The sequence below is a fragment of the Myodes glareolus genome, chromosome 18, assembly GCF_982192425.1.
Source record: "Myodes glareolus chromosome 18, mMyoGla1.1, whole genome shotgun sequence".
NCBI lineage: Eukaryota > Metazoa > Chordata > Mammalia > Rodentia > Cricetidae > Myodes > Myodes glareolus.
Window position 1 is genome coordinate 29,743,189 of NC_142043.1, and position 12,511 is coordinate 29,755,699.

Sequence of the window (12,511 nt, forward strand, 5' to 3'; positions counted from 1 at the left end):
ACACCATTGCTGGCTAGAGTGAGAGGGAACCACGGTGCCATGGCCAAGTGCGGATACTGTGCCTATCACCCGCCCTCCCCATCCTTTCATCATCTGCCCACCCCCATCCACTCTTCAGAGAGGCTGAGGCCTTCATGAGAAGTCAACAAAGTCTGGCACATCACATGGAGGCAGGACCAAGGCCTTCTCCCCTGTATCTACACTGAGCAAGATATCCCTCCATAGAGAATGGATTCCAAAAAGCCAGTTCTTGTTTTAGGGATAAATCCTGGATTCACTGCCAATGTCCCCACAAACAGACCTATCCACACAACTGCCACCCACATTCAGAGGGCCTAGTTTGGTCCCATTCAGGCTCCCCAGTTGTGAGTCCAGAGTCCACTAGCTCAGGTCAGCTGTCTCTGTGGTTTTCCCCGTCAGGATTTTGACCCCCCTTGCTCACATAATCCCTCCTCCTTCACTTCGATTGGACTCCAGAACCCCAGTACTTTGCCCCCACATCTATTCTTATAAGAAATTAGTGCATGGTTATGTAGGATTCCCCTGGAAAATCTGTTAAGAGTTAAGGTCTACTGTGAGGCAGATCACTAGGAGGATGCCTTTAAAGTGCGTGTTTTGCCTCTGGAGTTTTTTTCTTCTCTTCTCTATCCTTGTCTTGCTATTCTTCCCACTTCTCTTCTTCTCACTCTCAAAGTAATGAAGGTGGCCAGTCTTGCATAGCTGCCTTTGAAGCCATGAGCCCAAATAACCCCGCTTCCCTTTGAATTGATTTTGCTCCGGTACTTTGTCACAGCGACGGAGAACAGTTTAACACAGATAATCAGTACATGTTCTTATTTCTTGCATAGAGCATATCAATGAGATTATTAGCATTGCATGAGGCATTTTTTCCAGGAAATGTACTCATGCCCAGACCCTGAATCAACTCAGCTAGTTTGGACAAAGGTATGGTGTTCTGTTCCTCTCTCTCCTCTTTCTATGTTAACCAGAGAGGAAATTGGACGCAAGCGAAGTTACTGATAGCATATTAATTCTTCAGGAGAGGGGCTGGGACAAAAGGTTCCAACCAAATAGTTTTGGTGTAGTTAAGCACGATTTTTCTCCAAATGAAACTGAGAAGTTTCAATGACAGAATGGAGAGGGGGCCCAGAGGATAGTGGAATGCTGAGCAAATATTCAGGAAGTTTCAGGTCATTTCCCATTCCTGCCTCAACCCCCAGGTTCAGGGGAGCTTTGGAAAGAGATGAACTAGCTTCTTATACTACTTCAAGAAAATGAATAAATCTCTGACTCTCTTAGCCAGTGTTCTGCTGTTGTGAAGAGACACCATGACCATGGCAACTTGTAAGAGATACCATTGAACTGGGGCTTGCTTATAGTTTCAGAGTTTTAGTCCTTCATCTTCAAGGCAGGGAGCAAGGCAGCACATAGATAGAAACGGTGCTAGAGAATAGCTGAGAGTTCTCCATCTAGATATGCAGACAGCAGCAAGGGGAGGTCACTGGGCCTAGTTTGAGCTTTTGAAACCCTAGAGCTCACCCCCAGTGACACAAAGCCACAGCAACTTCAACAAAGCCAAGTCTCCCATTCCCTCTCAAGTACTGGTGCTCTTTGATGATCATGCATTCAAATATCTGAGACTATGGGAGCCGTTCCTATTTAAACCAAAACACTGTCTGAAACATTATACAAATTAGAGCAAGAGATCTCATGCCTTCATTACTATCTTTCAATGCTTTAGATATTATACATCAAAGAGATATGCTTTGGGGTTGTAACCCTGGAAGGAACGTGAGCACAGACTTCTGAGCCGGTCTGTCCAACCAGGGGATCTCCCATAAGTAGTTTGACTTGTCTTTTAGTTTTTGCACCTACGAAAAGCAGGTAGCTGTACTATGTAGAGTTGTTACAAAGAGTTAAAGATGGATACAGTTCTCAGACAGAGCTGGACCTGGTGCCATAGGCCTGGAACCCCAGCTATACAGGAGACTACGGAAGGACGGTTACGAGATTAATGCCAGCTTGGGCTGCAGTAGGAGTTCAGGACCAGCCTGGGAAACATAGCAAGACCATATCTTAAAATAAATTGTAATTAAGAGGGCTGGGGATATAACTCCGTGCTTGTCAAACATGCATGAAGCTGTAGATTCAATTTTCACTACTGAAAAAAGAAAGAAAAAAAAAGAACCAAGTAAATAAAGAAAGCAAGCTTAATCCCAGAACACTTGCTAGAAACTCTGTAGGCACTGTCAATTAAAGAAACACCAATATTTCTTGGTGATAAAAACTCCTGTATGGGACTCTTACCAGTTAACTGATATTAGCTAAAATATGGTTTTTAATATCTACTTACTTAGAGTCCTTTTAAATAGAATTTTCTATACCTCATTGACGGATTAAAAAAAGGCCTGGAAATGGGATTGAAAAGAGCTTCATGGAACAATACTCAAAGTGACCTTCTGATCCATGTTTTGCACTCTATCCTACAGGCATTAAATTAAAAACAAAACACTTGTTGAGTAGCTTTTGCTTAATGTATCACTCCAGTCCTCTGTTCCTCTCCTCTCCTCCCCTCCACTGTTCCCTTCCTCTTTTCCCCTATTCTATTCTTCCTCTCTGTTCCCCTTCTCTATTCCTTCCTATTTTCTCCTGTCTTCCTTTATCTTTTCCACAAAATCAACTTTTCGCTTCCAAACATAAAAGAGGACATGCAGTACAAATGTCTCTGGACTGACATTTCTCTCATATTGTCTTTAGTTTTATCCATGTCTTCAAACACCCTCCAAATAAAAAACCCAAACCTCCAAACAACAACAACAACAACAACCACCACCACAGGATTTCATTATTTGTAAAGACTGAATCACGTTCCTCTGTGTAGAAACATCACATTTTCTCGATGTGTTCTTCTGTTAGTAGGACACCTTTATTGAGTCCATACCTTGGCCAGTGCAGCCAGTCAGTGCTGCAAACACAAAAGAACACAATTTCCCAGACAGACTCCTATCATTTGCTTGAATCTATCCCCAGCAGAGAGGTTATTGGGTCAAAGTCCGGCCCCTGTTGACCTCAGTTCTTCTTGCTCTGTATCTTCTCCAACTTTTTTTTTAAATCATTGTAGTGACAGCAATGTGTTTAAGCTAGATCTTGTTGCTATGACAGATCCCAAAGATGAACAGGTTAAAGGGTGACAGGCTAATTTTGGTTCATGGCTTCAATTTGGAATTGCTGGATCCATTTTTCCCTGCTGGAAGGCCTGCCTTCAACAAAGGAGACTTTGGGGACTTCTCATATTCAAACCAGAGCATCATCCTGTGGGTCAAATGATGTCATTTGGTCTTGATTTTTATTTCTCTGACCTTTTTGACCACCTCTATATCTTCATTTTTGAAAATGTCTACTCAGATGATCTATTTCCAATCATTTTTGTAGTTGAATATTTTATGTGGTTTAGATATTGGTCCTTTATTGGATGAATCTTTTCTTCTGGAGTCTCTTTACTCTGTGGTTTCCTTTGCTGTGTGGAAGTTTCTTATTGGACATAGACCTACTTGTCTAATTTTGCTATTGTGTCTTATCCAAGCAAAAACCTGCTCATACCATTGTCTTTAAGTGTTTTTCATGTGTTTTCTCCTAAAAGTTTCCTATTTAGCTCTTAGATCTATTTTGGGATGATAGTGTGTGTGTGTGTGTGTGTGTGTGTGTGTGTGTGTGTGACAGACAGAGAGAGAGAGAGAGAGAGAGAGAGAGAGAGAGAGAGAGAGAGAGAGAGGAAGGAGAGAGTGGTCAGAGACAGGGTTCTAGTTTCATTAATTTGCATCTTTGCTATCCAGTTGGTACAGATGTATTTGTTAGAGACTGTAATTTCCCTCAAAATGTATGATATCTTTTGGTATCATTAATGAAAGTTAATAAGTATATGTATGTACCATTCCACTCATATACCATGGTATGGTTCGCGAGCTGGGCAAGGGGCTGGAGATTGAAACTCACACACACACACACACACACACACACACACACACACACACACACAGAGAGAGAGAGAGAGAGAGAGAGAGAGAGAGAGAGAGAGAGAGAGAGAGAGACGGGTCATCTTTGAAATATGAATGCCCCTTTTATTGTGTTCCAGGGCAACTTATATAGGACTCTCCTTGACTAATGGCCATGCCCTAGCTCTCAGGATTTTTCAGCTGTAAGCCCACCAGAAATCATTCCCGAGCCATCAGGAACTCATGAGGGGCTCGTGCTCAGAGCAGCTGCAAGCACAGGAAAACAAATTGTTTACTCCAGCAGGCAAGGGATCGCAGAAAATTCAGGGTCTGAGGGTCTGCAATCTCTAACTTTTGTATTCTTTTTCTTGATTCTCTATTCTTTTCTACTCTTCAATATGTCAGTTCTAGAAAAGGTATTGTGTGCTGTTGTTATTAGGACTGCAGTGTGTGTTGACTGTAGGTATTATGATGTTTCCAGCTTTCCTTTTATGCTCAGATTCATACAAAATGGGTCTTTATAGCTTCCAGAGGAATGATGCTGCACTTTCCACTGTTTGACTATGAACAGGGCATCTATGAACCGTGCATCTATGAACAGGGCATCTATATCACACACTGCTTCAGAGTCCATGGATCATTGTGGAAGATGGCCAGAAAGAACTTAAGAGTCAGAGGGAGTAGATATCTGTAGCAAAACAGTGTTTGCCAGGCATGACAGGGCTGCCGCACAAACGAAGTCATAGTGGATGTGACTGTGTGTGTAAGACCTGTACAAGATCAAGTCAGATGGAGGGGAGGGGTCTCATGAAGTTCACCCTTCTCAGAGGAGCTATGGGCAGCTAATGGCTGGTGGGGGAGGGAGAGTCTGTTTTCTTAAGGATGCAACCTCTGAGAGGCTGCCCATACTCCAGTAGATGGTCCCATACCCACGCACAAATAGGCAGCACTGCGTGGACTCAGTGAATATTGGAGGAGGGGAGAGGAGAGAGAGACAGAGAGGGAAGAAGAGGGTGGGAAAGAGCACATGGAGTTGAAAGAAAAAGTAATGGGGCATAGGAAAAAAATTGGAGGAGAGTGGGTTTGATCAAAATATATTCACATATGAATATTAAACAAAATATTTTAAAAGAAATCTTTGTACTGTCTTTTCTAATTCTGTGAAGAATGCCACTGTTATTTTGTTGGGGTTGTTATTTTGATGGGGTTGTATCAAATGAGTGGATTGCCTTGGGTAATATGGATATATTAGCAACATTAAATCTTCCAACCCAAGAGAAGCTCCTTTTAAACAAATCTTTATCATTTTACATATAGTTCCCACTCCCTCCCCTCCTCCCACTCCCCTCTCCTTCCCCCTCTCTACCCTCATCCACTCCTCAAAGAGGGTAAGGCCTCCATGGGGGGTCAACAAAGTCTGGCACAGGACCAAGGACCTCTCCTTGTATCTAGGCTGAGCAAGGTATCCCTTTATAGGGAAAGGACTCCAAAAAGCCAGTTCATGCTCAAGGGATAAATCCTGATCCCATTGCCAGTTACCCCACAGACTGCCTAAGTCACACAAATGTCACCCACATTTAGAGGGCCTAGTTTGGTCCTATGCAGGTTCCCCAGTTACCAGTCTGGAGTCAGTGAGTTCCCACTAGCTCGGGTCAACTGATTCTGAGGGTGTCCCCATCATGATATTGATCCCTTTGCTCATATTGTCACTCCTCCCTCTCTTCAATAAATGTAACACTAAGGAAAGTCTCAGCATTTTACAAGGCTGACCGTAGTTAAAACCCTAAGCAAGAGTAGCAAGAGTGGAGAGGGTGCCCGAACTGGCCTTTTCCTGTAATTAGGTTGAAGAGTATATGAAGGTCATTACAGAACCTTCCTCCAGTAACTGATGGAAGCAGATGCAAGATCCACATCCTCCTTGCTCTTTACCTTTGTTAAATGTTTTACATGCACTTGATATAACTATTGCAGAAAATCATGTAGCTTTATCCATTTTATTTATGTATTATGAATATTGATTTGTGTGTTTTGAACATTTCTTGATCTCTGGGGTAAGTCCCAGTGCATTGAAGAGGACACTCCTGTTGATGTACTGTTGGATTCGGCTTGCTGATGTTTTATTGAGAAGCTTCACATTCACATATTTCAGAGGTACCGGTTGACTTTCCTTCCTCCCCTCCTCTCTTTTGTGCTGTATGTCTATGGTTTGAGTATTGGAACAATATTGATTCTACTAAGTGATGATGATGAGAATGATTTTTATTATTATTACATTATTAACACCAAAGATACCTTCTTCTAAAAATTGCTTCAGCAATAGCCTTGTTTTTACAGTGTTGGCAACTCTTATTTGAATCTAATACATATTTTTATTTTTAAAATGCATTTTATCTGTCTGTCTATCTTTCTGTCTGTCTGTCTATGTATATATGTGTGTCTGTACGTGAGATGAGAGCAGAAGAGACTTTCCCTTGGCGCTAGAGTTCTGTGATTACAGAATGCCTGGCTTGAGGCTTGTTACACACATTCTGTATTCAAACTCCCAGCAGGCCTCATGACTATGCAGCAAGTCCTTTAACCCCAGAGTCATCTCTCCATTCTCCTGAACCTAATGCGTACTGTATTTCTGTCCTCGTTTTCCTCAATTCATCTTGCTCACTCCTTTCTGGCCATCATGGCATTTGCTTATCTCAAACACTACAAATCTTTCTACTTCAGAGCCTTTCTGTCCTTGTTCCTGGGAAATGTCTCACAGAGACCTTTGCAAAGCTGTTTCCTTTTCATCTCTTGAGCATGTAATTACTGTGCAGAGAGGCCCTGCACGAGCCCTCGACTTAGTCAACTCCGGTTCCACCCACTTGTATCCCCAGATGCTCCTTCACTCCAGAAGACCTTATGACATTTGATTTTTTTTTGCATAGGATGATTACTCTCTAGTAAGATCTCTCATAATTAGTTGATTTGTATGTTGATATATTTATAGTTCTTATACTTCTACAGCAATAGGCTGTCTGTCTTCAGCATTTTATTCCACTGTTAAGAGTTGTGACTAACGTAAAATAGATCAGGAATATTTTACACATACATATTTATCAAATTAATGAATAAGTAAACCGTAGTATTTTCTAATGTCTTCCTCGGCTTTAAGTCTCTGGAGTTGCTGATGAATGCACTCTGGGTTTGGGCCAGTCACTCTCTGCTAATCCTGAGCCTTGCTATTTGGGGAATAGTTGCTATTGCTTTCTTTCTTTTGAAGACAGGGCCTTGGGAGAGTTAATCCTGGGAAAGTGGGGTGGAAAACTTGATCCAGCACTCTTGTAATTGAAGTGCACCAATTTATTTGGTTAGAAAACAATGAGTTTTGATATTCTGCCTTGCTAATAAACCAATGTAAGGGGGCTACTTTGGAAAATAAAAACATCATCTTTTTCTCTCTTAAAATTTGAAAGGAATTGCATATGCTATAAAATTAGCTATATTCTGGATGATATTATTAAAAATTGCATATGTTTAATCAAAAACACTTAACCATATTTCTAAAGTAAAAAGTATTGAGGATAAGATTGAATTTGTGGGTAAAGTAGACTTTAATGTAGTTGGATAATTCTTTTTTTATTAAATTATAAAAGTTTCCATTTCCGCCCCTCCTCCCAACACCCTCCCACTCCCTCCACTCCCTCTCCTCCTCCCTCTCGGATAATTCTTTTGAGATAGGGTCTCATATATCTCACATTGGCCTTGACCCCATTGTGTGGCCAAAGGGGTATGACCTTGAACTCCTTGACCCTTCAGTCTGTTTCTCAAGGGCTAGAATTCTAGGTGTGAGCCACCATGTCTGGATGAATGTAAAAATTACTAAGGCACAGGACCTTAAACATTCATGTAGATTTTAGGGAAGGCTTTGGCAACAATAGCTTTTAAACGGGAACTTTGTGATGGACAATCTTGCCTTCAAACCTTCATCAAGGCCAGGCAAGGTGAGTGAGCACAAATGGACTCCCCCTGAACTTTTCTCTGTATACTGAACCACCTGGCTGAACCCACACCTGGCTCAACCTTCACTTGGCTGAAAACATCTTTTGATGCTATCAGTAGTCAGAGTCTGGGCAGTAGTCATGATGGAGAGGTTGTGTGTGTGTGTGTGTGTGTGTGTGTGTGGTGTGGTGTTCACAGTTAAAAGTAAACTATATTCTAAAGACTGAGGGTAAAACCATCCAAAGAATCAATGAAACAAAAAGCTGGTTCTTGGAGAAAATCAACAAGATTGACAAACCCCTGGCCAAACTAATCAAATGGCAGAGAGAGAACACGCAAATTAGTAAGATCAGAAATGAAAAGGAGGACATAACCACAGACACAGAGGAAATTCAGAGAATCATTAGATCTTACTACAAAAGCCTATATGCCACAAAGTTGGAAATGTACAAGAAATGGACTTGTTTTTAGATAAGTACCATTTACCAAAGTTAAATCAAGAGCAGGTGAACAATCTAAATAGACCTGTTAGCAGCAAAGAAATAGAAGCTGTTATCAAAAACCTCCCTACCAAAAAAAGCCCAGGACTAGATGGTTTCAATGCAGAATTCTACCAGAACTTCCAAGAAGAGTTAATACCTATACTCCTTAATGTATTTCATAATATAGAAGCATAAGAGTCATTGCCAAATTCTTTTTATGAAGCTACAGTTACCCTGATACCAAAACCACACAAAGACACAACCAAGAAAGATAAAATGACTCCTAATGACATTCTGCTACATTCATAGGTCAGCTCAGCCATCATTAGGGAAGTTTCCTCCTAAAGCAGATGGGAATAAATACAGAGACCCTAAATGGGATCTCTCCGTCAAATCCCTCCCCTCAGAGCTCATGGAATCCTGAAGAAGAGGCAGAAAAAGTGTAAGAGTCAGAGAGGATGGAGAACACCAAGGAAACAAGGCCTTATAAATCAACACAGCAAAGCTCGCATGAACTCACAGAGACTGGAACATGCACAAGGCCTTGGTGGGCCTGCACCAGGTCCTCTGCACTAAAACACTAGTTTAGTGTTTTTATGGGACTCCTAGTGTGAGGGCCAGTGGCTATCTGATTTTTTGTACCTTCTCTTGGGCTCTTTTCCTTCAGTTAGTTAGTCTTGTCCCACTTTTGTGTGATAGTTTTTATTTTGTCTTATTATCTTGATTTTGTTAGGTTAAAAAAAGAACAAATGAATAAAAACTGAGCCACAACAGTAAAGGTTAACAACTGAGCTGTCATTCATACCTGGTGGGAGAGGGAAGACCGGTTGTCTCTAAAGGAGTGTTACTGGACTACCAATCACTCCAGGGCAGGCCTCATGCTGAGGAACAGTTGACTAATATATAATGGACTCTATAGGTTTTTGTGTATATGTTTTAATTTTGTTACAGTTTGGTGTTTCGTTTTATGTATTATTTTCTTTTTTTTGGTGGTATTTTAATTTATTTTTTCGCCTTGGTGGAGGTTTTGTTGTATTGGGTTTTTATTTGCTTTTCAACAAAGAATTTAAAGCTGTGTTGGTAAGGATGGGGGTTCTGAAGAATATGATCAAAATATTTTAAAGTTAAAAATTTTTAAATAATAAAAATTTAATTAAAAAGAAGGAGAAGGAGGAGGAGAAGAGAAAGAAGATGAGGAGGAGGAAAAGGAGGAGGAAGAGGAGGAGGAAGAGGAGGAGGAGGAGGAGGAGGAAGAAGAAGAAGAAGAAGAAGAAGAAGAAGAAGAAGAAGAAGAAGAAGAAGAAGAAGAAGAAGAAGAAGAAGAAGAGAGCTGTACATAGAACAGAGGGAGGGAAAATTCCAGGCTGACCTTGAACTCAAAGTAAACCTGTTTTACCCTTTCAACATTTGAGTTTCCAGGCCTGAGCCACTATGCTCCATTGCAGGATTTGTGGGTCTTGCTTAAGCACACTATTTCCTAAAGGCCATGTCACCGCTCTTTCCTGTGCATTCCTCTCCCAGCTACCCGCCTACCCACCGAAAACAGCAGTGTTTCTGGCCCCAACCACACATTAGGCACTGTTCTCAGCCTGGAGATGTAGCAGTGTGTACTATGAATTATAAGTTCCCAATGAATTGACATTCTAACAGGGAGGCAGGAAAACAGCAGATAAAGATATGACATTTCACTGGATAAAAAACTTTGAAGAAAAAATAATGTAGGGTAAAGGACAAGGGAGTGACGATGGTGTCTCCTCTATTACACAGCCAGGGACATCCTGTCTGGGAATGTGACATTCGCACCTGAGGGAATTGACATGTAACCATTTTTAGACATCTGGGGGTAGATTTTGTGTGGATTTCTGGGGGAAATGCCACTTGTCAGAGTGCAAAGACACAAGGTTAGCAGCTGGCTGGAGCTTAGGGACCCAAAGGACAGGCTGAGTGTGAAATCAGGAAAAAGGCCAGAGGTCACAGAGAATTGAAAACTGTTTTGAACAAAGACTCACTATTAGAAATGTTATTCAAATTATAAGCACATATGGAAACCATCAAACATTTATTAATTTCATTTGCTAGTAGTTGCTATTTTATGTGATTCCATGTTAAATATCTGCTATAATTCAGTTGCAAGAAGATACTAAATGTGATATACTAAACAGATTTTATGATAAATGAGCTATGGTGTCCAGTTGGGGAAAATCTGATAGGGCTTCATGTTTCTAAGTCCTGGATTTTACTGTAACTGAAGTGGGAAATCAATAGAGAGTTACAGGCAAAGGGGGAAAAAAACAAAAAGCAAAAAACAACAGCAAAAAAGACCTGCTATCTGACTTACATTCTAAAAGAGTCGCATTGGGTCCTTTCTGGACAAAAGACTTATGTGTCTGGGGGTGAGGTAAACAGAGGTGGAAGCTGGGTAATATATAATCCCATATCACCATTAGTGTTTAGAGTGTCTGTTGCAATACACACTAATGAAGGGTAAAGAGCAGCCAGGTTTAGAGTAGAAGCCTCATAGGCAGTGTCTTCAAATGCAAAATTGGACAGGAATGGTGTACTGCAAGCTCCAATTTTTTCTATCCTTAAGTGTGCTCCAGTCGGCCAACCTGATCTTACTTGGAACCCAGTTCAGTGATCTGTGAACCTAGCTGGCTTTGGACTATGTTCCTCTCATGCCACCTTGGGCTATGTCCCTCTCCCGCCACCTCTATATTCCATGATCTCTTCCAGCACAGCCAGTATCGTCCTGAGCTGGCTGGATCATGGAGTTTTGATCACAGATCAGTGGCTCCAGCTCTATGATGACGTTGTTGCTGCTGATAGCATGGCTCGAGAACATCTTGCTCCTCAAAACACATAACTCAGAGATCAGGAAGCTTCTCTTTAGAGAGAGTTTCTTTTGGCAAAGAACAGTCACCAGAGACCATCTCCAAGTGACTTGACAGCCTCTCCTGAGGATTGACTTTCATGGTATCAGAAGACGTTTAAATTATGCTTCCAGCAGGAGTGGGGGGTAAAGCAAACAACAGTCCTACTCAGCTATGATGCCTGTGAACCACAATGACCTCCATGGTACAATAACCCATAGGATGCCTTAGTGGCATGCATGTGTTGGTGGTAACCAACAGTTCTCTAACTGGACTCAACAAGAACAAGACCGCCAGGTGGTGGTGACTCATGCCTTTAATCCCAGCACTCCGAGGCAGAGGCAGGCAGATTTATGTTGAGTTCAAGGCCAGCCTGGTCTACCAGAGCTAGTTCCAGGACAGGCTCCAAAGCTACAGAGAAAAACCAAACCAAACCAAAACCAAACCAAAACAAACAAAACAAACAAACAAACAAACAAAAAACCAAGATCATGCCTGGTTCTAGAAACCTAGCTAATCACCTAAAGCTTATGAAATCGTAGATCTTGGTTGCTAGTGTACAATTCCCACTTTGCTAAAGGAGCATAGTTCCTAATTAATTCCTAAATATTTGTTCCTATGCCTACAGGTAAGTATGGTTCTCACCCCTCATCGAGATAATTTCTCCTTGCAATAGATAGTGATCTTTATAGAAAACCACAGCTGATACAACTGTAACTCAAGGCCAGCATGTAAGTCTCAGGGAACATCGCCGAGGAGGCAGCAGAAAGTTTGTAAGAGCCGGAGGAGCAGGGAGTTTACTGTGAGGTTGTGCTTCTTAGAAATGTCAGAGAAGCTGGCACCTGTGAGACCTTATCAACATGGCTGCCTAAGCAAGAGCTGAAGAAGAGCATCACCAATAGACTGGGCTAACAGGAAGGGGCAAGCCCATGAGACTTTTACAGTAGGCTCCGCAGTTTCTGTTTCTCCATCGTGACTGCTTTCTCCTGCGTGTTCAGCGGCAGCCTTTTAAGGATGAACCACAGGCATCTCTTCCTACTTTGATTTCAAGTGTTTGTAGAGATGTGATCGCGAAAACGGAAGAGATTTTCCAGCTTATTGCTCAGGCTCGTTTTTTTTTTCTGGGTTCCATGGAGTGACTGTGACTCTGACGAATGCCATAAAGATTGAGGCGCAGCCCTGTGTGTGAGCT